Source organism: Tupaia chinensis, unplaced genomic scaffold (genome assembly GCF_000334495.1).
Source record: "Tupaia chinensis unplaced genomic scaffold, TupChi_1.0 Scaffold149807_2, whole genome shotgun sequence".
In the NCBI taxonomy this organism is placed as follows: Eukaryota; Metazoa; Chordata; class Mammalia; order Scandentia; family Tupaiidae; genus Tupaia; species Tupaia belangeri.
Window position 1 is genome coordinate 657,513 of NW_006209652.1, and position 12,292 is coordinate 669,804.

The following is a 12,292-nucleotide window of genomic DNA, read 5'->3' on the forward strand; positions in this document are numbered from 1 at the left end:
TGACTTTTCTGATGACCAATATATATGTATATAAATACACACACACACACACACACACACACACAGATTTCCAGTTCTTTTGTACTCTTTCCTCTACCACAATACCTTATGTATCCTCCTTGAATTATCATGAAGCTGCACTGATAAATAGTATACTTTACAGGCCTGTTATCTCCGTTGGTGTTACATGTTACCCTTATTTTTTTCTGGAAACTTCTGCTGTGAACACTGCTTCCCCTCTGACTTCACAATATTTGCTCATAATGATCCAAAGAAAATATAATTTATAAAAGGATTTAAACAGGATGATACAAAGATATTTTTCATATCTTCTAAGCTTAATTTTTTTCTAGTTATTAAGTGAGAAGGACCTAGAAAATGAGATTGCAAATCATTTAGTGTTGGTTACAACTTCATTATGTTTAAGTTAGGCAAGTAAGTTTTATATGATGCTATTAATTAAACTTTGTTGTATTTGAAGAATATTTTGAATAATTTTTTCAGGTATTGTTAGAGAAAAATATTGTAATTAGATGGATCTCAAAAAATATTGACACAGGGAACCAGCAGTTAGCGTAATGGCTATGTCGCTGGACTCCCACGTAGTCGACCGCGGTTCGTGTCCTGGACCTGGTGGCTTAAAACTCACGCCGGGCGCTTGTGCGTGCGTGCCCAAGATCCCGAGAGGAGAATGGAGGAGAAGGGATTGTGGCGTGACCATCCCCCCTGGGGTGTGATTTCTCGCTTTCTGTCTCTATGTCTCTCTCTGTCTGTCTGGCGAGCGCACGCGCCCTACAGTGAAAATCTCTCAAAAAAAAAAAATATTGACACAAGCACCAGCAGGTGGTGTCATGGTTAAGGTGCTGGACTCCACATGGCCAACCATGGTTTAAGTCCCATACATGGTGGCTTGAAAATTATGTCTGTTTCATGTGTATGAATGCCCAAAATCCCATTAGGAGAATTTAGGAGAAGTGACTGTGGCTTTCCCTCTTGGGGAGGGGGTGATATCTCACTTTTCCTCTCATTGTCTCTCTCTCTCTCTAGCGAGCACATGCACCCTGTGGTGAAAAGCTTTAAAAATAAGATTAAAAAAATGCATAAAATTAAATTTAAAAAACATTGACACTGTGTATTCTCATGCTTACACGTTATGGGGATGATTAGGGGTTGCTGTAAGATACAATTATTTCAAATGAGTCTTCTCCATAAATATTCTGAATGTATTACTTTTCCTTCATTCTCCACAAAATTTTCTCTACTGTAGAATTTGGAATTTTATATTTGAATAAGTACTCGTTTTTGAAGACCATTTTCCATAAACTATGCTAAATTCCATTGATAGTAACAGCACATTAGCTTCCAAAGAAGATGTTCTACATGATGACAGTGATCATAAGTACTATTTAACGTCTGGGTAGTGGGTTGGAAAAGTTTTGATATTTGGACTTGCATTCACTTAAACTGACATGAAAAACTCTCATCTGCAAATAATGAAAATAATATTTTTTCTCAGAGAAGACAATGTTTAAGAAAACTCTTTGAACAATGGAGAGTGTTCTTTAAATTTTAGTTTATTATCAATGACTCTTGCAGGCAACTTTGTCCGTTAACATGAAATACTCCTTATTCAGAGTATTGATAGTAAAGAGAATATTGTGGAGAAAAAGAAAGTTGCAGTATTCTCTATGTCCAATCCAGAACTCCCATCTGCCCTCCACAGCCATAAGCCTCCTGAGGTGGATGTGTTGGTGCTTTCTCTTAGTGTAAAGGATTGACCTGTGATCTCTCTAACTCACTTTCCCCTTTTTGAGCAGTGAGAAAGGAAGAAGAAATGTCAGGAGCTAGGAAACTCTGGAGACAGTCACTCACAATATCATATCCTCATTGATATTAATGACCACATTTGGATCTTCCATTTTATTCTCAGTAGTGAAGTTTATTCATGAACTAGCCATTTATTTTCTCTTTTCACAATGCATTGAGAGATTTTCTAGAATGGGTCATGTCTCTTTCTCTCTATTTGAGAGCAGAAATTGATAAAATTTTGGGGGAAAAATAGAAAAAATGTGAGAAAACTTTTTTCTTTCTTTTTTTTTTCTTTTTTGTTTTGAGAGATATTTGCTATAGGGCACATGTGCTCACCAGAGAGATAAAAAGAGATGGAGAGAGAGTGAGAAATCACCCCCCAGGGCTGATGGCCACGTTGTAATCCCTTCTCTTCCATCCTCCTCTTGAGATTTTTGGGTATGCACATATATGCACCCGACATGAGTTTTCAAGCTGTCGGGTCTCAGACTCAAACCTAGGTTGGCCATGAGTGAATCCAATGTCTTAACCACAAGGCCACCTGCTGGTTCCAAGAGAACTCTTTTATTAGATTTTCTTATTGCTATTTTTGCTTTAAGAAATAAAACACTCTGAGAGCATGATTTTTGCAATAGCACTGATGTTTTAAATTATTCCTAAGTTTGTTCTTTTACATGAGAAAATATTATGTTCAGATTAACAAATAAAACTTCCATGAGTTAACTTAAAAAACAAACAAACAAATAAACAAAAAATGCCAGAGGGGTATCCACTCACTTAAGAGCGGTAAAGAGAGAGAGATAAGAAGACACCCTCCATGGAAAATGGCCATTCTTCAATCCCTTCTTCTCCATCTCTCTCTTTGTCTGGGATTTTGTACATATACCAGGTAGATTTTTCAAGCCTCTGGGTCTGGGACTCAAACTGTGCTGTTGGCCATGTGGGATCCAGCCACCTTAATCACCAAGCCACAGGCTGGTTCCCCCCCACCCCCATGAGCTATCTTTTAAAATAACAATAGCTGTGAAGATTCAACTGAGAAGCTAGGAAAGTACATTGGAGACATTGTCACTATGGTGGAATTTTGTCCTGATTGCAAAATTTTGGTTCATTCAGCTGAAGATGTTAGAAAAAACAGGTACATTAAAGTCTTTTATTTAGAATCAGTCTGACAATCTCCTTCTCACACAATATTACAGAGCTCTTATGTAATAATATCTGGTCTTTGACATTTTTTATAACGTCCTTCTTTAACTTTCCTTCTTTTCTCTTTTTATTTTCTCCTAATTGATTTATATGATTCCCAGCCAAACTTACCTAACCAGAGATTGAGGAAAAAATTATGTTGGAGATATTAAATGCATACATTTAAATATGTAAATTTGTTTTCCATTTATTGGTATTTCTTATTATGAAAGAGTGATTTTTCAAGGCTTGTTTATATTTTTGCAAAATAGAAACCGACTTGCACTTTTTTTTTTGGAGCAGTTTTTACTATAGGGCATGTGAGCTCACCAGAAAGACAGAGAGAGACTGAGAGACAGGAAGTGAGAAATCACACACCCCCCCAGGGGAGATGGCCATGCTGCAGTTCCTTCTCCTCCATTCTCCTCTTGGGATCTTGGGCACTCATGCACACGTGCCCGGCCTGAGTTTAAGCCACCGGGTCCAGGACTCGAACCATGGTCGACTCCATAGGAGTCCAGTGAAATAGCCATTATGCCAACTGCTGGTCCAGACTTGTTTTGTCTGAGGAAATAAAATGCACTATGTTTGGTGGTATGTAATCAGATTGACTTGAAAACAAATTATGTGACATTTATCAAACATCTGTTATGTTGAGAAAGTGCTTTTATTTGTTAAGTAAATTATTTTTCATCTGAAAAATGGGTTTAACTTCGGAATTATTTCAGATGATTCTTCTAATGACAACATTTGATTAGAATTGGAAAAGTGCTTAGGTTAATTGTTGACTCAACCATCGTAATATATGTACATGATTGTTTCGGTTATTATTCTTGGAAAGCATAGAAAACCTGTATTTTGATTATTTTTCCAAGTTTTGGTAGCTGGAGATACTCATGAAAAACTTCTACTTTTTTCCCCTAGAGTTTTATTTTCCTTAATTTCAAAATGTAAATGATAACTGTATCTAAACTATCAGTCAACATGTCATTATGCTACAGTGATGAGAAACTCCCAAATCTCAGTGGTTTAAAACAGTAAAGGATTCCCACTCATGGAACATGTCCATTAAAAAGTCAGCAGCAGAGTCTGCTATAAGTCACTGCTGACCTTAATTTGCGACCCACAGTGATAGGACAGCCTCTATCAAAGACATTGTTGGGGGACCAGCATGGGGCGTATTGGTTAAGGCACTGTATTCCCCTGTGGTCTATCACAGTTCAAGTCCTGGACTGGGTAGCTTCAAACTCACCCTGGGTGCTTGTTCATGCATGCCCGAAATCCCAAGAGGAAAATGAAAGAGAAGGGATTATGGTGCAGTCAGCCCTCCCAGGGGGTGATTTCTTGCTTTCTATCTTCATCTTTTGGGCAAGCACATGCTCTGGAGTACCAGAGCAAAAATCTCTAGAAAAAAAAAAAAAAAAACTAAAAACAAACGAACAGAAAACACAAGGACATTGTCGGTCATCAAGGCAAAAAGAAGAGAAATACAATTTAAAAAAGGATGGGAAGGCACACATTAACTCATACACATCATCTACTGCAGGTGATCCACATTACTTGAAATCACATTTCAGGAAACAAAATAAGGGATATGGCTGTACCTAATTTTAAATGGGTGGGAGTGGACAGCGCTGATCATGTATCTGGAAAGGAAGGGCTGGAACACTTGTAAATGGCTCTAATACTAACCATGAAAGATACCTGGATTAAAATAAATTATTTCCAGAACCGCATGTTGCATACTGAAGAATATAAACATGTTCTACAGTAGTATTATCTCAGTTTTAAAGAACTGAAATTCTTATTTTATATTCAGCTTGTGTATTTTTTAAATACTCTTAAATGAGATTTCTTACATTTTACTTTGTAACAAAATCGATGGTTTAGCATTCTTTACACAATTGGTTGGGAAACAGAGCTGATGGCTTATTTCAGGAGCTGTCCCTTGATTTCTCAATGGGGATAAGAAAGCCCCTCTGAAAGTTACATATGAACAAGATGGACTGTTGAGTCCCCTTCTTGATTAGAAATCTGTGAGTCTCTGATAACTGCCTTTGGAAAATTAGTACCAAATAAGATTTAAACATACTAGTATGTCTGCTGCACAAATAATACACGGCTCAAAGAAGATGAAGATGCTATTAGTGTGAGTGCCTATGATGTTCTGTACTGACTGGGAAATTATTTCACAGTCAGCTTAGTTTGTGTGGCAGTCCTCATTCTCTGCTGCCTCATTCGCACTGTCTGTGTCCCACTCCCCTTTCAGCTTTTCCCTAATTGTCACACAAGTGGGGTGTTCTCGACTCTCTGTTCTAGGCCTGATATACTTATGCAGAAATATTTGTTATGCCACTTCTTGTGAGAAATGATTAACGTGTGTGGCTATCCTCCGGTAACAAGCACTTAGCAAATGGGTCACTTAATGATGTTTTTCCAACAAGCTAATTATTTTACAAAAAATCACACGGAAGATTCTTATGTGCTTGCAGTTTTACTTGCCTCTCATATTTTAAAACTTTGCGTATGATGCCTTTTTTTTAATCACTATGCTGCTTCTTTTTTCCTTTTTCTTTCTTATTATCACAATCTCGTGCATATTACATTGAATCACATATAACTTTACAGCATATTACATTTCTTTTTCCACGTACAATGCCTTTTTAACAAAATTTGTTTCTAAAACCATAGAGTAAAATATCATTTAAGTAAATATGCTTTAGCGTACATATGCAGTTTTGTATGAACAGTAATAATGTAATAGTTAACAATAATTAGCAAAGGCAGCATAATCCTGAATTTCCAGTTGAATAGATTGAATCTACCTCTTGTCTCTCTAGTACCCTGGAAAAATGTTCAGTTTTTTAACTTTGATTTTAAATGGACAGCAACTGTTCTCCCTAGGGAAATATTCTCAGCAGAAAATCCAAGAGTCCTATAGTCAATAATAAAAGAAAAAAAATGTGAGAAATGGCAAAAAGATCTTCTGAATAAATATGTAGGTCAAGAAAAGAATGATATATTTAGAAGCATTTTTATGGTATCTATACATCCTTTTTTCAGGGCTGAATTTATCAGAGAAATGTCCGGCAATGTGCCACTTGGTGTGATGCTCTGGCATTCAAAAGGATACAAATTTTTGAGTGAGGTTGTAAATGATCTAAAATATCGCTTTTTAAATCTGAACTAATACAGTTATATCAACTCGATAGTTGTAGCACACGTTAAAGTAACTATAAACAATAATGTTTTCAACTACTAATATCTGGAATAGTTTTTTTTTTCTTTTTTATCTTGCAATAGGTAAGTTCAGATCACCCCATAAACAGAGTGTAATGAAATTGTCAACATTTTCTTCATTTCTTCTTTTCCTGACAAATGGTGTGAACATATCACCTTTTTCTCTTAATGGAAAACCTAACTGGAATACATCAAAATGCTATTAAGGTTTTCATTTTCTTCCACAATGCAATGCTGGGGAATGCACGCAGCCTTCATCTGGGCACCACTGTGGAATATTCCTTGTCCCTGATAAAATGACTGGACAGGAAAATCAAGCAGAATTGTTCTCGGGTTTGTACCGCTGCTCCTTTGTTACAGTCTCTCCGAGAATGTGTGCAGGGGGATTATCTGTGCTGTAGGAATACACATGGGTTATGTTAACCAAAATGTGTTTAAAATTTTACCCAAGTAATTTTCATGTGCAAACATGCCTAATGAAAAAGTCTTCAGGTCCAACACGACTTGAGCGTAGGCTGTATTTTGGAATAAAAGAAAGAGCAGCAACCTGCACTGCTTTGGCATAAGTTTCAAAAGATGCTTATTGCAATATTATGTAGGAAGAGGGGAAAATAAAATCAAGTGCCCATATCCCATGGGAAATATCTGTAGCCTATTCATTGTTTAATTTATTTTGTCTGAACTAAACCAATAATGGGTATAAAATAAATCCAGGGGAGTGTACATGAGGCATAGAAGTCAGTATAGAAAATGGACATTCTATTCACCTATAAAATTTTACCTACAGATTATAATTATCGAAAGAAAAAGTAAAATTGTTTTATAATGCAATTCAACTAGAAGAAAACTTTAAGTGGCATTTTCGTTGACCTCATAAGCAATTCTATTACCTTGCTGCAAAATAAAAGCAAGAATACTTAAAATGGAGTGTGTGTATATAGATATTTTATGGTGTCAATGTCTAAAACAGGAGTTATATAGTAGAAACAACATTTTTTTTTTGAGTAAGCCCTACAAATCACAATGTTATTTTCAGAGAGGAGGCTCATTGTCATATTAGTAATCAGTTAACTTAAGAAATCATATAATTGAAAGAAAAAATGCAAAGATATTTTGAACTGCCTGGGAATGAACACAATAACAAATGACTTTTTGCTAACTTGTATCAGTTCTGTGCACTCTAAATTGTGGCTAAATTAAAATATATGGGGTCTTTTATTCCAGGTGTGATATTCTTAACAGCACTGTGGTGATTCTTTTAGCAGGGCCGAACGGTGGCATCTTGATTAGCTCTGAATGACAGATCCAGAGGAGCATTTCTCCTATTGCTTGGGAAGACCAATAAATATTTTCCTGGAGCTCTTGTTATGTTTTGTATTTAAAATCCTAACAAGAGTTATGGGAAGACTTCATAGTGAAACATTTTCATTTCATTTTACCTCAACAAAAATGCACTGATTTCAAGTACAGAAATGATGCCACAATATTCAGTAGCTGAACTTCCTAGAACAAATGACTCTTAATACAAAACACAGCCCTTTCACTCCCCAAGTAATTTACTATTAAATGGGAAATGGACACTCTAGGACCAGAACAAACATATTTATGTCTACTCCCTTTCTCTTTTCTGTGGCTAAATAATTTAAAGGCCAAAACCAAATATTATGCATCACATTTTCCTTAGGGGGGAGATTTTACAGGAAAATTTATCTCTGGGTTGAACTCAGGATTTAATATCCTGGTATGTATATCACCCCCTTAGAGCAATTTAGGGCCCATTCTACTGTCTTCAAATTTGGTTGGTTTAAGGTACAATAATGACTATTGAGAAATTTTTATTCTAGATCATCAGTGTACTGTCTCAGATAGATATATTTTTCAAACCAAGGGAAAATAAAATGCTCCTAGAAATCAAATGTTGAGGTCATTAGCTACTACCATTTGGTCTTGCTGTAATAACATACCAATTGCATGCATGGTAATTTACATAGCATTACCCATTATGCTCTGTGCTGCAATTTGGCTTTTGGAGGTCACTGTACCTTGATTTACTCGATTGAAAGAGAACATTTTCTAGGCATCAAAGCTAGCCTGTTTCATGGCCTACTGTATTCTCTGCTGGCAGTGTCTGTGAAAACAAAGTGCAATGATATATTGAACTGGAAATACTGAAATTTTAACTATTAAATACCTCTTCAGGAAGAATCTTACAATCTTCCATTTAATATAAAAATCAAAGGAAGAAGAAAGAAAATTAGAAACTGTAGCTCTAAGTTTTATTTTTTGGTACATTCTAGAGCTATGACATAGCTTTTTCCCAGGCTTCCAGTATTTGTGTGGCATTTATTTATTTTGTTTTTAATTATAGGTGTGAGTAGCTGCCTCACTGATTCATTTACCTCCACATTAGCTGCTCACGGTAGATGCTCAATCCACTAGATATCTGTCACAATTTTGGATTGGATACCCATTATCGAGATTGATAGCAGTTATCAAACCTCAAAATACGTGTGTGTTCTCTTTTAAATATTAGCTGTCAGAGTGTGATAAGTTGTGTTGGGTTGTATGGAGCAGGGTTGAATGTATGACACAGTGCGGCTGAGTTTTAAAGATGAACACACTTTACAGCTGAAACCCATGACAAAAATAAAGGCAGGCAGAAGGCCAATACATGCACCAGACAAATACCAGGTTCAGGAACGTTTTCAGATAAAGGAAAACAATTGACCTTCCTACTTTCGTTTTGTAAAATGACTTGTTTAATGTTTAGCTTTAAAAAGCATAACAGGGAGAAAGTGCGTAAAGTGGCTTTTGTGCAGTGAGGACTGGGAGCGTTATTGGCATTCTCAGAGAGGTGGTTCTGCCAAAGAATTATGAAATTCTTCAAATATGTGTTCCGCGTAATGCCATATTTCAGGGAAATATGCAAAACCCTCCCATCTTAGAGAGTTAATTGAAATAGGTAGGGAGCACTTTGGGAACTAATTTTTAAAAGGGTGTTCATTTGAAATTTGATCACAAATGTAATATGTTCATGCTAAACACTATAGGGATAGATGTTGTAATAATTGGCATACAAAAGCTGTAGTATATTTATTTTGTTGTCATAGTTTTATTTTTCTGTTCCTAAATGGTCTCTAAATATTCTGCTTACATATATTTTTTTCCTTCAGAAATTTGCACATTAATTTTATCTAATTGGCTGCTATGCAGCCTTCCTAGTATTCTTGCAGAGAATGCAGCTCTAACAAGAAAATGGCACGGCGTTGCCTCTTTAATGGGTACTTTAAAAGTATGTAATTGTCCTTTTGTCCACATAGTCTAACGAATACTCTCTTCCTCTGACAAAGGATTACTGATCATTTTATTATTAGTACGTTTTCTATCTTTAAAATTTACCAGTGAAGAGTTCACTTTTAAGCAAGTCCATGCAGTGTTTTAATTAAGCGAAAAACTTGAAAAGGAAGGCTTTTGCAGAGAGGCTCAATTGCTTCCTGCAACCTTTATGAAAAGGGCAGGGTGTTAAAACAAACCTCCCACTTTTATTTTCAAAGCAGAAAAAAAAAATCAGAGCTAAAGATAATCTTTCCATTAGTATTATTAATAGTGTTCAGCTTTCTTGACATGCTTTAGAAGCAGATAGACTTGTCATGAGCATCACATTTGCAAGCACTGTCACAGCTTCTGAAGGCTCTGGTGAAAGCATGGAAGTGTGTTAACGCTAACTGCGAGTGGCCTTTGGGGAACAATAGGCTTACCTTAGACTGTGCCCAGATTTTCAAAAAAACAAGTTGCTGTATTATACTCCACACTCACATTAGTGCTCATATGATACTTGACCCAGCCTCATTTTTTGAAGTACCGTTTCCAATTCTAAACTCCTTTCTCATCCCCTTTGGATCATCTAATTTGAGTGTTATAACATCTACCCACAGAACAGTGATTCTGGCATGCGTGTCCAATGGCTTTTTGCACAAGGGCTTAGCTACTCAGATCGGTGGATCTGTGTTTTCCATTTTCTCCAAAATATTTGACTTTCAGTTTTGCAACATCTCCTAGCACTTAGGTGTCATAAATAATTATCTAATAAAACCCAAGGTATTAAGCTAATAGCTGTAGATGAGCCCAGGACTTTCGGGACTGTACCATGATACGCTTTGAGCATATCAGGAGTACTCGAAAACAATGTGAAACTCCTACATAATCATGTTTAACTAGGATATAATTTTGCTTCATTGTTCTGCTTTATAATTAATCTATTCTGTGTTTCTGGTTATTGAATAAAATATCTTGTAATAGCAGTTTTTTATGCCGGCTGGCCAGGGAAAGGGGCCAAGTTTACATGAATGTATTTTATTCCAGTAGAGCATTGGCCATAGCATACATAATCAGTTTGAATAAGTAATCAGCGAGGATATTGTTTTGAGAATTATTTTTTCCTTAGATCAAATAAGTCCCTAACTGACATATTTTTATAGAATTAGGCAAGAACTAACCAAGTTTGGCATCTAATCCATTTTAGCCAGTAGTTCATTGTATCCATTGTCTACGTCCATTGGGAGTACAAGTTGTCCACCACATAAACAATGTGTATTCTATTTCTTTGTAGAAATAGTGTAAAATTTTATTTTAAAGATGGAATATTAAATGTTTAATATAACACAGTACAATATCACATAGTCACATAGAGTCAATATAGCACATGAAATAAATATGCCACAGGAAAACCTCCAAGGAGAAAAATGTGTTCATACACACATGCACACAAATGTCAGCTATGGTGACACAAATAAAAACATTGATTATGGTTTTAGCACGTAATTGATAGAACTTTACAAAATCTGTTTTGTTTGTAGTAGTATATTTGATGCACATTATAATATTCATGAGGAACATATGCTACCCTATAAAATTTCTAACCCTAGTTTAGAAATCCATTTTACAATGAGATTCTTACTTGGTAGGTGTCCATTTGAATTCTTAGGTAAGACTACCATAACAACGAACGTGAGCCAATCAACATGTGACTTAGGTTACTGCAGTCCTGAAATAGAAGATGTTACAGGATGTGTAAAAATAAGTAGTGTTGACTCAATATTATAGCTGTAAAAATGGGATATGTATTAAAAGCAAAATAGAAACTTACAGAGAAAATGTGCATGGATTACTATAGCTTCTTACGTCAAATTGGGTCAAACTAATGTGCCAAAGTTTTTTCAATTATTTTACACCAGGATGAAAAGTACTCAATTTATTAGGATTTTTAATTTATAAAATTAAATATCCACCCTCGTAAATATATACACACAGGTATATGCACATATGTTGATGTATATATGTATACATATGTTTATATGTGTATATATGTGTATATATATATGTATATATGTTTACTCACATATATATCACTTTAATGCATTTTTATTCTCTCCAGTACTTTAATTTGCAGATTTTAAAATGCAAATAAAAAGAAATGACACAATGGCTCATTTCCATGACCAAAAGGAACATGAAATAAATTATTGAGGGTATTAGAAACTACTGTGACTTGCTAGCCTTAAAGAAATCCAGAGAGGTAATATGGTTTCATCTGTTATTTTTTTCTCCCACTGAGCAGACCTCTCCAACTCTCAGCTCTGATGCTCAGGGAAAGGAAAGCACAGCAGTTGAATTTCACCCACTCACACTCTACCCGACTTGTGGATAAAGATAACAGTTCTGGTCCCTGTTGCTTTCTGTTCTCTCTTTGAGATGACTTAATTCATCACAAACAGGGAAAGTAATAAAAAATAAGGTTGAAGCTTGTGCTTTAGTATGAACATAAACTGTGCCTTATATATATTCAAATCCGTGCCTTGTTGGAGGAAATATTCATGACTAATATTAAACTAAGCCCAGAATTAGGCAAAATGCAACAGACATATATTGAAGTGAGCATTTTATTATGTGCCATGTCAGTCAGATTAAAGAAAGGAGTGCATGACACCGACAGGATATTGCATGTATATCTAGCAATCTATTTATATGTGACAGGGTGGGTTTGATTTCTGGAAAGAGG

The 12,292-nt window shown here is 35.6% G+C and overlaps 1 pseudogene; it reads left to right on the plus strand.

Moving 5' to 3' along the window:
- LOC102495075 (la-related protein 7-like) overlaps positions 1-12,292 on the plus strand; it is a 54,897-nt pseudogene that overhangs the window by 35,348 nt on the left and 7,257 nt on the right.